Below are 18269 nucleotides of genomic sequence, written 5' to 3' on the forward strand. Positions count from 1 at the left end.
TATGTGTGTGTGTATATATATATATATATATATATATTCTTTTTATTTTTTTTAATTTTATTTTTGGCTGTGTTGGGTCTTCGATGCTGCTCGCGGCCTTTCTCTAGTTGTGGCAAGTGGGGGCTACTCTTCCTTGCGGCGCCTGGGCTTCTCATTGTGGCGGCTTCTCTTGTTGCGGAGAACAGGCTCTAGGCGTGTGGGCTTCAGTGGTTGTGGCACGCGGGCTCCGTAGTTGTGGCTCGCAGGCTCTAGAGCGCAGGCTCAGTAGCTGTGGTGCATGGGCTTAGTTGCTCCGCGGCATGTGGGATCTTCCCGGACCGGGGCTCGAACCCGTGTCCCCTGAATTGGCAGGCGATTCTTAACCACTGCGCCACCAGGAAAGGAGCCTTTTCATTATAGGTTATTACGAGATACTGAATATAGCTCCCCATGCTGTACAGTAGGTCCTTGTTATTTGTGTGTCTATGCTTTGGAAGAACAGAAAGGAGGCCTGTGCAGCTGGAGTAGGATGAGCGAGGCGGGAGGTTGCCGAGAGGCAAAGCATCCAGGCCTGTGGGTCTTGGGAAGGATCCTGATCAGCAGAGTGATTTGATTCATCTCTGGCTGCCACGTGGAGAATGGGCTATAGATCAGCAGAAGGGGAAGGTGGGAGCCCAGATGGGAGGCTGTGGCTCTAGTCCGGGCAAAAAGCGAAGGGGGCTTGAACCCAGGAGGGTGTTGGCAGTGGAGATGGAGAGTTATGGATGGATTAGAGTTATGGTGAGGAAGTCGAGACGACAGGAGGTGTGGTGGATTGGACCTAGGAGGTGAGGGAAAGGGAGGAATCTAGATGTCTCATCATCCTAGATGAGACTTGAGCAATGGGTGGGTTTGGGTCCCATTTTTCTGAGGAGGAGCCTGCGGAGAGACAGGTTCAGGATGGAAGATCAGGGACTCTGTTTTGGACATGCCAAGTTTGAGATCCCCATGAGACAGCAAAGTGTAAAAATCAAGTATGCATTTGGAGATGTTAATTTGGAGGTCCAAGGAGAGGTCAAGGTTGGAGATATTCATGTAGGGGAAGCAGCATGGAGATGGAATTAAATTCAGGGGAATGGATGGGTACCCTGGGAAGGCAGCAGAGACAGAGATGAGGGAAGGTCCCAGGCTGAGCCTTGAGGGTCTCTACAGAGGAAGGAACCTGCGAGGAGAGCTGAAGGAAACCCCAGAATGCTGCAGGGAGGAGGAAGTGGTGCTAAGGGATGAAGATGAGGGGAGAAGTTCTTCTGGGATTTGGCAACATGGAGGTCACTGGTGACCTTGACGAGCAATTTTAGGGGAGCTGCGGGGCCAGATTTATCGACTGATGGAGGCAGGAAGACTCTGTTGCTTAAGGTGTGCGGAATTCCACAGCTGACCAGAGTGGCCAAGCATAGGAAGACCGTGACTCTGTCTGCTCCAGCTGGAGGCGGGGTCTCCCATGTGTACAGTCAGGCTACCCTCCTGGTAGCTAGGACCCCATGACCACCCTGCTCCTCGAAGGCACCAGGCTTCCTTCACAACTCGGCACACAGTTTCCTTGGGCAGAACAGATCCAGACTGCTTGGTGGTTCTAGGAGGGGGATGGTCATGAGGGTGAGTGCCCAGCCTGAGCCATGTAGGTTCAGCCAAAATCACGAATGCATCTTCCTTCTGCATGACTTATCCTTTAGGCCTGGGAGAGCAGGGTCATGATTTCACCTCCTGGTGGCCCTTTCAGACTGGCCACTCCCTGGGCTCCAACTCACCCTTCCCTCTGCATAGCCATGTGGCCAAAGGAACTCCCAATTCAGTGTAAACGGGGCTGTGTCTTGGGACCAGAGCATGCCACCTGCCCTTTGGGGAGCTGAAAGGAGCCTGGAAATGTGTGTGGGACTGGAAGAGGCCAGAGCTCTCTTGAGATAGATCTGCTTTGCAATCATCTGTCTTGGCCGCATCCATCCACATAGCAGGGAACTACCTGGATCTCCACCTGTGGGTCTGGAACTTCCATATGGCTCACCTGGCCCCCTTGTGGCTTATACCATCAACACCAGACGGTAGGCTGGGGGGAACTGGGGAGCAGTGACAAGCCCACCAGCTGCCTGCTAAGCAATCTGGGCAGACCCAGGGGGTCAGGCTGCCAGGAGCTGGAGCCCCACCACTGTGCCCACTTCCATCCTCCCCACTCGGGTGTCCCTGGAGACCTCCTTAGGGGAGACCAGGCCTGGGTCAGAATGTGTCCCGTGTTCCCAGCCTCACAGGCTCCTCTGCTGTTTCAGTCCTGCCCAGCCTACAGCTTCAGGGAAGGTCTGAAAGGTGACACAAGCTCTCTGAGCCAGGCACCAGCACCACTTCCAAAACGTCTACTGGGGACTTCCCTGGTGGCACAGTGGTTAAGAATCCACCTGCCAATGCAGGGAACATGGATTCAAGCCCTGCTCTGGGAAGATCCCACATGCTGCGGAGCAGCTAAGCCCATGCGCCACAACTACTGAGCCCACATGCCTAGAGCCCGTGCTCCCCAACAAGAGAAGCCACCGCAATGAGAAGCCCGCGCACCGCAATGAAGAGTAGCCCACGCCTGCCGCAACTAGAGAAAGCCTGCGCGCAGCAACGAAGACCCAACGCAGCCAAAACTAACTAAATAAAATAAATAAATTTAAAAAAAGTGTCTGCTGGACGCACGGATCTCTTTTGGTGGAAAAGGGACGGATTGTGAGAAGCAGGTTGAGGTCTCAACTTCGTGCCTCCTTCCCTCTGCGCGCCTCCTTTGTTGTCTGCCTGCTTTTGAGGAGGGGACCACTGGGCAGGCAGATTGCAAACAGCAAGAGATGATAGCTGTTTATAGCAGGAGGGCGTGTGCAGCTGGCTAACGGTCCTTGCCTTGGTGGCCCATAAGCCCCCCGAGGACTAGGTGTGTGTGTTTGCCTGAGTGTTTACGTGGGGTGAATGTGAATGTCTGGGTAGCTCTTTGTTGTACCATCGTGCCTTTGGGGGGACTGTTCGGAGGTGGGCGCTGTGGGACTCTGCGTTGGTGGGAGTGTTTGCCCCCGAATGCTTCCCCAGCCAGGATAGCTTGGCTTGGGACAGGCAGCCCAACGGCCCTACCCCAGACCTTGTGAGGGCCTGCATTTGCCCCAGCACCCCGTTCATTAGCCCCAGCACCCCCGTTCATCAGCCCCAGCTGGCGAAAGGGGGCAGGGCAGTCGTGTTAGTTGACATATGGTTTATGGGGAAGAGAGCTGTTCAGCGTCACAGTCCCCCGTGCTGTGTATGTATAATTAGGCTGTTGGAGCTCGGGGACCCACTGTTAGAATCACTTGGGACCGAAGCATTTATTTAGGTGATCATTAACTAGAAGATGGGGAAGGAAAAGAACGTGCAATTTGCAAACATCCCCTTCCTGAAGGTTAGTCTGAAGTGAAACCCCCTGCGTCCTTCCTCCTGCCATCTCCTGCCATCTCCTGCCATCTGGGGAGGGGCAGGTTGGGGGCTGCCCAGGGCTGAGGTGGGATGCCTCAGATGGCATCTCCCAGGCACATCCGGGAGCGTGAGCCCCCAAAGTTGCCAGTTCCCCATGACTTCTTTTCTGATACTGCCCTTTGCTCAGCCAAGCACAAAGCACGTATTGATTTATTCAGTTCTCAGCCTGGTACATCTGATGAGAATCGGCTACGTGCTAGGCAAGGGACTGGCCCCAGTGAAATCCCAGTAACCTATTGTCCTGGGTGGAGGCGAGCACAGATCATTGAAATTCTGACTCAGATAATCTCTAAACCTTGTTTCTGCCACTTACTAACAGTGCTGATGCGGGCATGGGGGGTGGGGAGCTTTGTTTTTCTTCATCTTATAATAGAAGTGGTGCATTTGGGACATTTCGTAGGCAGGAGGGTGTTGGGAGCAGCAAACAGCTTGCTGCTGGCTATAGGGCACCTAGTGATCTCTCTGGGACGACAGCTCAGCCCTGATGTAGGGGAAGGGAGAGCGGCTACCTTGCATACTCCGTAATGAGTGTGGAAACTGAGGCACAGAGAAGGTAGAGGCCCGTGGAGAAGGTATGTTGGTATATGCTATATGTCTTGGTATGTGGCACCTCCTACTTTAGAAATGTGTGAGGTTGCGTCCTTGCACTCACTCAGTCTTGCCCAAACTACCCTAGGGGTGAGCTGGGTAGTGAGAATAGGACGAACGTTTGTTTCGGAGGTGAGTCAGCTGAGCCGCGATCACAGCCACGTGACTGGCAGCATGAGGACACCTCCCCAGCGGTAGCCGGGTATGTTCATGGGTCCCTGAGATGACACTAGACTCTGCCAAGAGGACAGGGACATGCCCATGGGTGGGGGCACCTGGAGGGGGAGGCTTGGGCGGCTTCTGGGATCAAGGAAGAGGAGCAGGGTCTGCTGGGGGGCCCCAGGTTCCCCATTCATTCTGTGATGGGTTCTCTGTGAGTGGCAAACCCAGGAGCTTCTGCAGCTTCTTTTCTCTCCCAGGCACACATCAGGGCCAGGATTAGGGGAGGAGACTAATCGGTCCCAGGGTCCTTAGTGCTTGGTTATTTTATTTTTTTTCACTGAAGTATAGTTGATTTACAATATTGTGTTAGTTTCACGTGTACAGCCAAGTAATTCAGATACACACACACACACACACACACACACACACATATACATACATATTCATATTCTTTGGTTCTTAAAACTTGTTTTGTGGAGGGAGAGGTGGAGAGGTGGTGGCTGGGCTTCTGCTGCTTTTGCTGCAAACCCAGGGTCCAGGTGCGTTGGTAGCGTGGCTGCAGTTTCTACCCTCAAAGAGCCAGCAGGAAAGTGGGCAGAATTGGGAGGGGAAGGGAGAGGGAGAGGGGAAGGAAGTGCAGTAATGTGCGAGGATAAGTCGGGAGGATGAGTCGGAAGGACGCTGGCTATGCAGGAACCTTGCCTGGGGAACAAGGGCCACCAAGGTGTGATGGAGGGAGGGAACCGTGCCTCTGACACTCAGCTAGACACCCACCCACCCATGCCAGTTAGGAGAGACACAGCTGTGGAGCACCAGCCATTGCATTTCAGGGACAAGGGGGCTGGGAGTGAAGCAGAGAATTTTCTGGGAGGCCAACACTGCTCTTTGGTCCTACCTTCTCAGCCTCAGTGTTGCTTTATTTCCTATTCCTCTGGACAGATGCAAGCAGGGGGACCTGGGCCTCTTGCCTGGGCCACAGGTATGGCCACTGGTGAGACCAAAGCCAGACTCACCTCCTCCTCACTTTTCTGTCACCAAGCCTTTGTTGAGGCTGTTGCTGCCCCCAGGGTCCCTAACCCTCCAGTTCACCCTGTTGCAGACCCAGCAAGGTTTATTTCAAGTAACCTGATGAGGTTCATAGGCTCTTTTTCCAGTCCCCCCACGGTGAGACTCAGGCCTGAAGCTGAGCCCAACTCTGTTGGAAGACTGGAAGTTTCAGGCCGCAGACTGGATCAGAAGCAGAAGCTCTGCCAACTGGCACCCCAGACCCTGGCTTGGAGAACCTCCATGGTGTGCACACCGTGACTTCTTGACCAGTGCTGGGCTGGGGTCTAGTGGTTCCAAGGTAGGGACAGCTTGGAAGCAGCAATACCAGTTATTTCCTAGAAGACAGGGCTGGATTGCTCCAGGGCAGCCACACGCTTACAGAGCCCCTTGCAAACACACACAGGGTCTGCTGGTGTCTCTCATAACCGCTGAGGGTGCCTATCATCTCCTCTTCACACCGTTTACACTGTAGGTTGGTACAGTACTTTACAGCTTATAAAGCGCTTTCTTGAACTCACTGTGGTTCTCACAGCCACAATGGAAGAGAACTAGAGAAATGCAGCCCTCTCCCCTTAGCCAGCTGGTAAGACACAAACCTGAGGCTTGTGGTTTCAAGTTAGCATTCTTTCTCCTACCCTGAGAAATAATTACTGAGTACAAATAATTACTGAGTATCTACTACTGTATTTCATCGCTGTGAAGACATACTTCCACCCGCCCCCCGCCCGCCCGTATCATTCAACATCTCTGAAATCAGGCTGCATTTCACTAGCAATAGTGCCGTAGTTTGTAATTGGTGGTGTTTTTGCATTGTCAGTGGTACGTAAAATAGTATGTATCTTATGATGGGTGTCATTCAAAATTTGAGGAAATGTGGGATGTGTACAACTCTGGGGTGTGCAGACATGGCTTCTGCCTGCCAGGAGTTTTCAGTTAAGGGGAAAGATCAGACAGTCCTAGTAGCCATTCAGATAAAACAGAATATAAGGAGAATTCCCTGGCAGTCCAGTGGTTAGGACTTGGTGCTTCCACTGCTGTGGGCCCGGGTTCAATCCCTGGTCGGGGAACTCAGATCCTGCAAAACGTGTGGCACGGCTGAAAAAACCAAACAGACAAAAAACCCCAAACCGAATATGATACCCAAGTCGAGTCACGTGCTTTGGGAATTCTGACTGAGGGGTTTCAGAAAGACTTGAGGGAGGATAGACTTGAGGGTGGGATTTGAGCATCCTGCTTCATGTGGACCAATCAGCGGCTCTGAACAACATATCCAAGCCCTGTTAGTGTGGTGGTTCAACGCTTGGATGCTGTGTTTGCGTCGCTGATGCCACCTATTGACTAGTTTTTTAACTCTCAGCCTCAGTTTTCACGCCTGAGAGTGGGGATGGTAATAGTGACCGCCTCGTGGGTGCTCGTGGGGATTAGATAAGAGGATACACGCAAAGTACTTTGTCAAGGGCCTGGCACCCATAGTGAGAGTTCAGTAAACGTCAGCTGCTCCCGTCACAAAATTAATCCCATAAATCCAACAGATTTAGAGCCAGCTGACATTTGTTGATCAATTGTTGTCCCTGTGTTAGGTGCATTCACATTTGTCATCTCACTTCATTGTCAACAGGAAGGTGGGGGTCATTATTCCAACTTTACAAATGACGAGAATGGGGCCTGAGGTCACAGCTGGCCAGAGGCTGAGCTGGGATGTGGATGCTGGTCTGTCTGATTCCCAGTCCCGTGCTCTTTTTACCGGACCACAGCTGCTGGTGAAAAATTACAGGCAGGGAAGGGAAACCCTGCTGATCCCAGTGGCCTTGCTGCAGGCAGGGTTTTTTATAATCAAATTACTGTTGGGCATTCTTAACTGTGGGTTTCCTGGTGTTGAAGGAAGAGAGGTCTCATTCAGAGGCTTGGAGGCTAATTTAACAGAGGGGAAATGTGTTCAGACCATAATCTCTCCTTCCCGTCTCCCAGTGGTCAGTGGGCACTTTTGCCCCACCAGAACGGCTGTTGGTCTCTCTGGCCCTCGTTCCTTCTTCTGTGCTCGCCTGTCCCCAGGCTCACTTTCCTGGCATGTGCACTCCCCTACCCCTCGCCCACCCTGGAGAGGCCGCCAGTGTGGGGTCATGCTACCACCGCTGCTCATGACGCTGCCAAGGGCTGTGGGCCTCCTCGCCTGGAGTCTCCTTCCTGCCCCCTGAGTTTAGCACAAACACACGTACCTTCTCTCCCTCCCTGTCCCCCCTCTTCCTCTCCGTTTTTCGCCACCGCATCCCATCTTTCACCTAGAACACTTGGCTTTGCTACTAACAGGCTGTGTGACCTGAAGCAGGTCAGCTGACATCTCTGAGTTCATTTCTCACCTCCTCCCCACCTGGATTATCATAAGGGTCAGGTGGGAGGTAGTGGGAATGAATCCTGGGCCTGGATATTGACTCCTGCTCTACCACTGTGTGTCCTGAGATGCAGGACTTGATTTTCTCGTACCTCCACGGCCTTAGCTGCAAAATAGGGAGAGTAGCCCCTTTCGGAAGGTCCCTCCCTTGCAGCACAGCCATTGTCCACTCCTCTTTGGGTCCATACAGGCGTTGGCACTCCCATTACTGTTCCTATTTTATTGAGCTCTAATTATTTACTTCTGTGATTGTCTTAGTCTTTAGATGGAAGTCAGTTCCTTTATTCAGTCCTTCATTCAGCAAGTATTTATTGAACACCTATGTGCCAGGTGCTGAGGTTAACAGATGAAGTGGGGGAAACAGACAATTAATTAAATGAGAAATTATAATGCAGAGAGATAAGTGACTCGATAGGGTATATGCAGGATACTATGGGAGTACTACCTGGGGGAGGGGTGGATGCCAGGAAGGCTTCCTGGAGGAGGTGACCTTCAAGCTAAGGCCTAAAGGACAAGTAGGAGTCAACCACGTAAAGGGGAGTAGGTAGGAGGAGAGGGACTGAGGCTGATCTTCCCAGGGTCCCCAGCCCCAAGCCAGTGCCTGGCCCAGAGGGAATCAGTGTGTTAGTTGCCTATCTCTCTTCTTCCTCGCTGCCTCTGGATGTGTTCCTGTGCAGAGGCAGGGGCTTGGACCACAAGGCTTCATGGACCCTGGTATGCTGTGGCCAAGGGCCTTGCAGAAGTGTTCTGGATGTGGCATGTCCTGGAGAGCTTGGCTGCAAGGGTGGGGTGGTGGGGTGGGGCCCTGGTATTGACTCATTGGCCCAGAGCAGGAATGCAGATGAGCCAGAAGCAGGTGTGGGAGGGAGCAGGGAGGATACTGAGGATGCAGGAGCCTTATCCAGGGTTCCTTTCTCCTGGGGAAGGAGAGAAGGGCTCATTAGGGACAGCCCAGTGGGACCCCTTTTGGGGCAGGGAGGCTGGTGAGCTTGATCACATCCCTTCTACTAACATGATCTTTTATATCAGAATTGTAAGAGCTGGAATGGACATTGCCAGCCTTCTCTGTAGCCAGGGTTTCCTCTAGCACGTGACTCCTCCAAATGTGTGAGATGGCTCAGTTCACATCCCCCTTTCCCTGACCTTCACTGTCACTTGAAGCCCCCAGGGATGGACTCATGCCAAGACCTTCTTTGACCTCGATTGAGCTGTGCCTTCCCCCAGTCCCTGGGGACACTTCCTGGCCTCTCTGATCTCCCACTGATGCTCTTGTGGTTTCTGGGGCTCAAACAAGCACAGGATGGGGCTGCGCTGGACAGAGGGGGTGGGCTGTGTGTCTGGTGGCAGGCTGGGCTGGAGGAGGGAAAGCAGAGACAAGATCGGCTTCCTGGGTTTGGCTGAGCAGGTGGTGGGGTACTTTTCACACTGTCTTGGGGGCCGGGGCATGAAGAGTGAGTACGGAGCCTGCACTGGGATGAAGGAATGAAGATCATCATAGTTGCCATTTACTGAGGGTATTTGTACCCCCTCCTCCCTGGACATATTATATACGCCATACCTTATCCTACAACCACTGTGCAGAGGGGGTCAGATTTTTCCATTTTACAGATGTGGAAACTAAGGCTCAGAGGCTGAGTAACCAGCCTTGCACAGCTTGTAAGGTGCAGAGCCGTGGGTTAAAACCTTGTCTGCTGAACAGTAAGTCCAGGGCTATTTCTTCCACGCCATGCTGCCTTCTTTTGAGGGATTTAAAAATTCATTCCTTTCCTTTTGAGCTGGGACATTGCTTTTCTCCCAAAGCTGGAACAGGACCGAGGGTTGTGGATAGATATTAAATGTGATGTGTTTATTAGTGTTGGAAGAGACTCCAAGACCCAGGTGAGCCCTGGGCTGAGCTCTGGGGCCTGGTTTCTCCCTCTTGTTAATAGCACATCACTCGGTGCTCTGGGCCCTGGGCCGTAGTTGGAGTATGAGTTTTCCCAAGCCATTTGCTTTATTTATTTTTAATTTTCCTTGTGGGAGAGCCACAGGACGTGAGGATCGCTCTCTTTTTTAAGGCACATTAAAAAATTTTTTAAACCGAAGTAATACATGCAGTGATTAAAGAACAAAACCCAGGCTGTTTTGTGAAAGAAAGCAGTTCACCTTGCCTCTGCCCCCTCCTACAAGCCCCACCTGCAAAGGAATCATGTCTTACTCTTTTAGCTGTTTCTTCAAACCTTTGAGTAGGAAGTTTTGGGCTCTGTGAGGGCCATGTGAATGCCTTTAAAGGTGCAGGCACCTGTTTTCTTTCTTCTACTTCGTTTTTATTCTCCTGACACATGGAGCTTCTCAATTCGTAGATGGAGAATTGAGGTCCCAGCCTTGAGTCCCACAGCATCCTGTACCCCAGCCTTTCCTCTCGTCACGCATCACAGGCCAGCAGCATTGAGAACTCACTCGAGATAAGAATGGAGGAACTTCCCTGGTGGCCCAGTGGTTAAGACTCTGTGCTTCCACTGCAAGGGGCATGGGTTTGATCCCTGATCAGGGAACTAAGATCCCACATGCTGCATGGCAGGACCAAAAAAAAAAAGTTAAGGATGGAAGGACAGGAATGCTTCCTGCACCCTGACTTTCCCACACCCCTAAAGGGGTCTCCCCTTAAAACCTGCTGGCCATGGTGCCTCTCCCCTGGGATGGACCCCTTGCCCTTACTACGTATGATGTGTGGTGGCTCCACCAGCCCTGGGCTCCCTAGAAAAACAGCACTGGCAAAGGAGGGGTCAAAGGTCAGGTCTAGTCAGTGTGGAATAATAGCTCCGGGCGGACACCCAAATCCTGCAGTTCCTTGTTTAATCTTAAGGAAGTTGTTCAACGTCAGCAGCAGCAGCAGCTGGGGTGGTAGCAGCCACAGCCACAGTGGTGCTCAGACAGACATTCAGGGGCCCCTGACTCGCCAGGGAAGGCACTAGTGGAAGATGATGGATTTCTTAAAGAACGTTTTGGTGAGTGCACCCGGGCTATGGGGCAGTGCCTGTCCACACAGGTGGCCTGGAGTGGCTGGGTCAGGGAGGAGCCAGGACCCCTCCTGCTGTCACCTGGCAGGGAGCCCCTGGTGCCTGCTGGCCTATCGTGGGGTATGGAAGCCACCTGTCACTCAGGGGAAGGAGGAACAGAGATTAGGGACAGAGGGGACTGTGTGTGTGGAGGGGACATGGGAGGGCGTGGGACAGAATCGGGGACCAGAGCCTTTCCTCCCTGGTGTGGCGGTCCTGGCGTGAAGCCGGGCAGAGCTCACCTCTGTGCTCCTCTGTCAAGGCTTCCTGATGCTGGGTGAGGGCCTGAGGGGACCCTCAGCCAACTGCAGGCTGTGCCAGGTGGGGTGCCAGGGTGAGAGAGGGAGGGACTCTGTAGCTGGGCTTCCGCCTGGCTCCAGGCACTCGGAGCTAGCGGGCCAGCCCTGTGGGTCCAGCCCTCTCCCCTTTGTGCTGTGTGCCTGGGATGGCCCTGGCAGGGGACTCTGTCCTGTCACAGAGCCTCCGAGCTGTGCTGTTAGTGTGACACTTGGGAGTGCTGTGTGTGACATTCCTGCTGGCCTGGGAGTTAAGGTCCTTTCCTGCCAAGTCAGACAGTCCCTGGAGGCTCTGTGGGCCCCCCTGTTTCATCTGTGCCAGGCCCCTGTGCGCATGGGGGCCCAGGCTGACTCAGCCAGGTTGGAACTGCTGGCCTCTTCTCATTCACGACCTACCTGCTGCAGGTGGGTGTGGGCTGTGTTCTTTCCTTTCTTTCCCTTCCCGGGCTGTGACAGTTTAGGGATGAGTGTGGGGAGTGATAGGACACTTGTTAGCGGGTTGGACCAAGGAGTCCCCCAATCTCAGGCTGTGCTACCACTGGCTCCGGAATGGGGGGCAGGGTGTGAGCCTGGTGACACTGTTACAAACTGAAATGGCCTGACACCCCTGGACCTTGGCAGGATATGGAGTGGTGCGTTGGAGGGTTTAAGGTGGATACGGATGTCATCTGATTTATCTTTCAGAAAGACCATGTGGCTGTTGTCCGGGGGGCTGATTAGGAAGGCATTGGTGTGCAGGCCGGGAGGCTGCTACATGGTCCTGATGAGGGGCAGTGAGAGCTGATGGAGGTGGGGGAGCTGCTGAGACGTGCTCAGACTTGGGATATGTTTTGATAGTGGACTTGCAGGTCTGTTGCGTGTGGGGAATGAGGAAGAAATCAGTGATAATCCTGGGGGTTTTCTCCTGAGCGTCAGGATGGGTGGACGATGGGGAGACTGGCTAAGGTGGAGGAAAGTTTTTGAGGGAAAGAGTTAATGATAAAAAAAAAGGAGTTAAGGAGTGTTGTATTGGGCCTAGTTAAGTCTGAGATGTCTGTCAGACACGCACGTTGAGATGTGGAGTTGGCAAACTCAGATAGATCTGGACCTGAATCTGGCTTCTGCCTTTTACTAAGTGTGTTCACTTTGGGCAAGTTGCTTAATCACTCAACCCCTTCCACCCCTCTAACCATCCCTCCCTGGGACTAATGGGGTGGCATTTGTACTAATGGGGTGGCACTGATTCAGTGCCCCAGTGCCTGGCATGTCACGTGTGCCCAAAAGAGGATACCTTGGGGCTCCCTACACTTTCCTTACATCTTCTCATTTTCCAGCTCAGGAACATTCAATGGCTCCCTGTTGTACACAGCAGAGCTTGGAAATTGTGTCTTGTGGACTGACTTGGCTCATAGATGAATTTTGTTTGGTCTACGTAGAGATTTTAAAAACTTTTTTTTTTTTTTTGCGGTACATGGGCCTCTCACTGTTGTGGCCTCTCCCGTTGCGGAGCACAGGCTCCGGACACGCAGGCTCAGCGGCCATGGCTCACGGGCCCAGCCGCTCCGCGGCATGTGGGATCTTCCCGGACCAGGGCACAAACCCGCGTCCCCTGCATCGGCAGGCGGACTCTCAACCACTGCGCCACCAGGGAAGTCCTAAAAACTTTTAATTGGTTATCAATGCATAGAAGTTGGGAGAGTTTACCTACAAATTTGGATTTCTGGCTTATCCTGAAAAGTTGAAAACTCTGGTAACATCGAGCTTGCATTTCCTCTTGCAGCCTGGCAGAGATGAGCAGCAGTTGCCTTTTCTGGAAGGAGCATGTACTCTTCAGTTTACCATTGTTTCAGTCCCCCAACTCTTGTTGTTGTTGAGGGGAAATTTTCACAATGTAAAATTAATCATTTAAACTGAATAATTCGGGACTTCCCTGGCGGTCCAGTGGTTGAGACTTCGCCTTCCACTGCAGGGGGTTCGGGTTCGATCCCTGGTCGGGGAGCTAAGTTCCCATGTACTTCAGGGCCAAAAAACACAAGACATAAAACAGAAGCAATAGTGTAACAAATTCAATAAAGACTTTAAAAATGGTCCACATCAAAAATAAATAAAGTGTATAATTTAGTGGCATTTAGTACATTCACAATATTTTGCAACCATCACCTCTACCTAGTTTTAAACTATTTCCATCACCTCCAAATAAAATCCCATTAAGCTGCTGCTCTCCATTCTCCCTCAACTCCAGCCCCTGGCAACCACCCATCTGCTTTCTGTCTCTATGGATTGATTTACCTATTCCAGATATTTTACAGAGATGGAATCATACAGTATGTGACCTTTTGTCTCTGGCATCTTTCACATGGGATGTTTCTGAGGTTCATTCACATTGAAACATTTATTAGCACTTCACTCCTTTTTATGCCTGAATGATATTCCGTTGTGTGGATACACCACAGTTTGTTTATCCATCCAACAATTGATGGACATTTGGGTTGTTTCCACCTTTTGGCAAGTGTGAATAGTGCGGCTCTTTAGTGTACAAGTGGAAAACATTCTTGTGCAAGTGTTTGTTTGGGTACCTGTTTTCAGTTCTTTGGGTATCTACCTAGGAATGGAATTGCTGGGTCATATGGCAGCTCTATGTTTAACTTATTGAGGAACCGCCAAATTGTTTTCCACAGCAGCTGTACCATTTTACATTCCCACCAGCAATGTATGAGGGTTCCAGTTTTTCCACATGCTTGCCAACACCTGTTATTTTCTATTTTTTGATTATAGCCATTCTAGTGGGTATGAAAGTGGTATCTCATTGTGGTTTTGATTTGCATTTCCCCATGACTAATGACGTGGAGCATTTTTTTTATGTGCCTATTGTCAATTTGTATATCTTCTTTGGAGAAACGTCTATTCAAGTTCTTTGCCCATTTTTTAATTGGGTTGTTTGTCTTTTTGTTAAGTTGTAAGAGTTCTTTATATATTCTGGATGCTAGGTGCTTATCAGATATATGATTTACAAATATTTTCTCCCATTATGTTGGTCGTCTTTTTACTTTCTTGATAGTGTCCATTAAAGCACAAAAGTTTTAAATTTTGATGAAGTTCAGTAATTTATATTTCCCTTTTTATTGGTGTCATATTTAAGAATCCATTACCAAATCTAAGATCATGAAGATTTAACTTATGTTTTCTTCTAAGAGTTTTACAGTTTTAGCTCTTAGGTTTAGATTGTTGCTTTTTGTATTTTTGTATATGGTTTGAGGTATAGGTGTCCAACTTCATTTCTTTTGCATGTGGGTATCCAGTTTTCTAGCACCATTTGTTGAAAAGACTGTTCTTTCCCCATCGATTAGTCTTGACCCCCTTGTCAAAAGTCAGTTGACCATAAATGCATGGATTTATCTCTGGACTCTAAATTCTATTCCATTGGTCTATATGTCTATCCTTATGCTAGTACCACACTGTTTTGATCACTGTAACTTTGTAGTAAGTTTTGGAATTGGGAATTGTGAGTTCTTTTTCAAGAACGTTTTGGCTTTCTGAGTTCCTTGAGTTCCCACATCCATTTTAGGATAAGCTTTTCAATTTCTGCAAAGAAATCCAGCTGGGATTTTGATAGGGATTGGATTGAATCTGTAGATCACTTTGGGTGATTACTGCCATCTTAGCAGTATTGAGTCTTCCAACCCATGAATAAGGAATGTCATACCATTTATTTAAGTCTTCTTTAATTTCTTTCATCAAAGTCTTCTAGTTTTCAGTGTGTGAATCTTTTACCTCCGTGTTGAAATTGTTCTAGGTATTTTATCCTTTTTGATGTTCTTGCAAATGGAATTGTTTTCTTAATTTTATTTTCAGATTGTTCATAGCTGGTGTATAGAAATACAAATGACTTTTGTATGTTGATCTTGTACTCTGCAATCTTGCTGGCTTCCTTTATTAGCTCTAGTAGTGTTTGTGGATTCTTTTGTGTTTTCTATATTGCATTATGTCATCTGCAAATAGAGATAGTTTTATTTTTCCTTTTCAATATGAATGCCTTTCATTTCTTTCTCTAATTGCTCTGGCTAGAACTTTCAGTACACTGAATAGTAGTGGTGAAAGTGGGCATCCTTGTTTTGTTCCTGGTCTTAGGGGAAAAGCTTTCAGTATCATTGAGCATGATGTTAGCTGTGGATTAAAAAAAAAGCCCTTTATCATGTTGAGGAAGTTCCTTTCTATTCCTAGTGTTCCGGGTGTTTTTATCAAGAAAGCGTATTAGATTGTGTCAAGTGCTCTTTCTGCATCAGCTGAGATGATTATGTGGTTTTTCCCTTCATTCTATGAATGTGATATATTACATTGATTGATTTCCTTATGTTGAATCAAGCTTGCATTCCTGGGATAAATCCCACCTGGTCACAATGTATAATGTGCTGTTGGATTTGGTTTGCTAGTATTTTGTTGAGAACTTTTACATCTATATCCATTAAGGATATTGATCTGTAGTTTTGTTTCCTTGTAGTTTCTTAGTATGGTTTTGGTAATGCTGGCCTCACAGAATGAATTAAGAAGTGTTCCTTCCTCTTCCGTTTTTTGAAAGAGTTTATGTAGGATTAGTGCTAATTCTTCTTTAAATGTTTGGTGAAATTTACCATGAAGCCATCTGATCCTGGACTTTTCTTTGCTGGGAGGTTTTGGATTACCGATTCAATCTCTTATTATCTCTTCATTCTTTTATGTTACTTGCCTGGTACTTGTAGTCATTTGCATTTTCAAATCCTCTCTTACAGATTTAAATATAAATCTGCATAATTTTTAAGTTGTCCTATAAAAACCAGCCATCCTCCCACCCTGCTTCCCTGCCCAATCTCTGCTCTGGCCAGGTTGGTCCCTTTCATACACCCCCTGCATTAAACATTATAATTCCATAGGTCAGTGGTTCTCACAGTGTAGTCCCTGGATCAGGAGTATCCATATCACCTGGGAATGTGTTAGAAATTCAGATTCCCTAGGGCTGGGGCCAGGAACCTGTGTTTTAACACGCTCTCCTGGTAATTCCGTTGTATCACCATTGCCATAGGTAATAGAGAGCCTTGTATGCTCCTGGCCCAAGTTGACATAGTTGAAGCTGTGCCTCTGCAGGCCTCAAGCAGCTGAGGAGCTATGTTCAGTGTGAGTTGGTATGAAGGCAGACCAAAGAAGGGAAAGAGAAGCATGAAGGTTGCACAGGGGAGAGGGGGGAAAGAGGCTTGGTTGGAATAGGACCTGGATGCAACTGTTGGCTGTCCAGGGTGAGGGGTACAGTCTGTGGCCAGAGAAGAGACAGCCCTTACTAGCACATGCATTGGCCTGTCCTGCCCTGACTGTAGCCATCCTGAGGAGATAGCCCCGGCCACCCACAGGCCTAGGAGTCAGTCTCCCCTGCCCAATTCATTCTCATTCATTCAGGAAATGTTTCTGGAGCATCTACCCTGTGCCAGGCAGCTGTACATCCAGGGATATAGCAGTGAACAAAATAATCAGAGCCCTCCCCTCAAGGACCTTCTATTCTAGTGAACCACCCTTTGCCTCCTTCTGCAGGTTCCAGCAACCAGAGTGGCGGCCAGCTGGCCCTCATCCTGATGTCCTCTGGATGGGGGCCTCTGAGCCAGCAGCAGAGCCAGGGCTGCGCAGCATGTGCTGTGCTTGGGTGGGCTTGGGACACATCGGGTCTGGCTCCTGATGGGGTGTGTGCTCTGGGTTCCCAACTCTCCCAGCTTTCTAAAAATCTCTACAAAACTCTCCAGAAATCCTTTTCTTCTGTGGTGTCTTCCTTCTCTGTATAATGAGGAAACCTGCTCAGACCCGTTTTCTTCCTCTCCTCAGCACCACCCAGCCCACATCTCCATCCCATTCTCCTGGGACTGTGGGGGGTGGGGAAGACACCTTGTCCTCCATCCTCGTCTTGTTTTACCGTTTCTGGTTGCTGTTGACATGCCTTGGCCTCCTCATGCATGCCCTGGCTTGAGGTGGGATAAGGAGACACTTGCTGCTGTGCACGGAGCGAGTTCTGCGTTGGGTGCTGTGTCCGGCTCTGCAGACTGGCTCACGTTATCCCACCACAGCCCTGTGAGTCGGTGCCGTTTTGAGCCTTGTTTCAAGGTGCAGGCGCTCAGATGGCCTCATCCTGTGTGTGAGCAGTGGGCGTGTGGTACCTTCTGGGCAGACTGCTCACACACAAATACAGCCTGCCTGCAGGAGGGAAGCAGAGGAGGCCAGAGCTAGGGCAGGACCCCCCGCAGGGATCTGGTGGGCAGCAGATGGATGGCAGTGGGTGCGACTTCAACTAGGGTCAGAAAGGGAGGGGTGTGTGCTGGTGGGGGCCCTTCCTGCAATGCAGCAAGAAGGAGAGGACAGGTGGCCACCCATCTGCCAGGAAAGGTCACGTCCACGTGTAGAGCCACTGTGGACCAGAGAGAGGCAGGCCAGGCTGCTCCTGCCCGCGGGAAGGGCACAGGGTGCTGAGATGGGGTGGTGGCCCTGCTACACTCGCACATGCTCTATCCCTTCCATTGCTTCTACTTCTTCACCACCTGGGCAGGGGGCTAGCACCAGAGTGAACAAGTAGGGGCATCGGGAAGATTCCTCAAGACTGGCCTTGCAGTTCCTGTTCACTTCTGTTCCTGCTGTGTCGGACCTCCTCTGGCCTTCTCCCCGCAAGGACGCATTTTGTCCTTCTGAAGGAAGACTGGTCGGTTTCTATACTGAGAGGTGGGAGGACACGGCTTGAACCCGGATCGAACCTTGGGGCCCAGCCTGTGGTTTCCCCGGCTGGGTGCTGGCTCTCGGTGATGATTTCACATCCTACTTGACTGACTGTTAAAGCAGAGCCCAAGGGGAAATGCTGGCCGCTGCTCGGATTTGGGTGTTGATGGCTGTTGCTAATAATAAATTAGACAGCTGGGCTGCTATTGATGAGAAGGCTGAATTACATTTCTCTGTGAAAATCCAGCGCCTGGCTTCCCAATGGAGGGGGATCCCCTTCCGAAGAATGCTTTAGGCTTTCTCTCCTAAAGGGCCTGTGGGACGATGCCAGTGAGTCAGTGAACATTTACTGAGTGCCTGCTGTGCGCCCTTGGCCGCGTGAAGCAACCTCACGGGGTGTGGACAAGGGTGGGACTCAGTGGCCAGAGCTGCTGTTCCAGGCTGGCCTGAGTCACCCTGCTTCTGGGTGGAAAAGGAGACTTGCTCTTTGCCAAGGTTGGAACTGTCCCATTGGAAAGTTCAACAAGTCACCATGAAGTGGGGCTAGGCCAGCTGGGGCCGAGTTGC

At 50.4% G+C, this 18269-nt stretch overlaps 1 protein-coding gene across 4 annotated transcripts in view; it reads left to right on the forward strand.

The window, feature by feature from the left end:
- The window catches only part of RAP1GAP2 (RAP1 GTPase activating protein 2), a 185617-nt gene that overhangs the window by 99365 nt on the left and 67983 nt on the right, over positions 1-18269 (forward strand). The gene's annotated exons all lie outside the window — the stretch shown is intronic.

This window comes from Neophocaena asiaeorientalis, unplaced genomic scaffold (assembly GCF_003031525.2).
Source record: "Neophocaena asiaeorientalis asiaeorientalis breed wild unplaced genomic scaffold, Neophocaena_asiaeorientalis_V1.1 scaffold129, whole genome shotgun sequence".
Classification (NCBI taxonomy): Eukaryota; Metazoa; Chordata; class Mammalia; order Artiodactyla; family Phocoenidae; genus Neophocaena; species Neophocaena asiaeorientalis.